Here is a 571-nt window from a genome sequence, read left to right on the forward strand (position 1 = left end):
GACCACGCGCCCCCTTCCAGTTCAGGATCCCAAAACACACACATAGGCCTATGCTTCTCATTCTTTTTCTGGAGGGAAATGTACGTGCAGAATTGTTAATTGATAGTATATCATACTGGTGTAACACATTATATGTGGCACATTGAGAGAGAATCCATCACATTGGTGTAACACATTGTATGAGGTACATTGAGAGTAAATTGTTCCATACCTCCAAGTGAGAAAACGTGAGATTTACTGGTTTCTTTAGATTGGTTGTCTCATTGTTACTAACAGTGGCAGTTACTACTTTTGAATTGATCTTGAAAGTTTGCTTTTGCTGTGTCTCTAAATGGTTAAAATAGCCATTGAGTGATTCCTCCAGACCTTTGTAGCTGAGGAGAGCTGCAGTCGTAAAGCCTGGTGGATACACAAAGACGGTAGAAACTGTTTTATACTGTCGAATATTAAAAAGGTCACTTTTATTATTATTATTATTAGTATTATTTACTCTGTAAATGAAATTAGGAATATATACCAAGGTGATTATTTCCTGTTGCTGTGTCCCAGTGGGAGGTCAATTGTGCTCCAC

At 38.0% G+C, this 571-nt stretch overlaps 1 long non-coding RNA gene across 1 annotated transcript; it reads right to left on the reverse strand.

Moving 5' to 3' along the window:
* Window positions 1–571, reverse strand: LOC107727959 (uncharacterized). The gene is made up of 3 exons (XR_001638413.1): window positions 518–571; window positions 212–399; window positions 1–68 (listed from the first exon to the last, which is right to left on the reverse strand). It is a non-coding gene; the product is annotated as an uncharacterized LOC107727959 (long non-coding RNA).

This window comes from Sinocyclocheilus rhinocerous, unplaced genomic scaffold (genome assembly GCF_001515625.1).
Source record: "Sinocyclocheilus rhinocerous isolate Xijiao unplaced genomic scaffold, SAMN03320098_v1.1 scaffold23673, whole genome shotgun sequence".
Taxonomy (NCBI): domain Eukaryota; kingdom Metazoa; phylum Chordata; class Actinopteri; order Cypriniformes; family Cyprinidae; genus Sinocyclocheilus; species Sinocyclocheilus rhinocerous.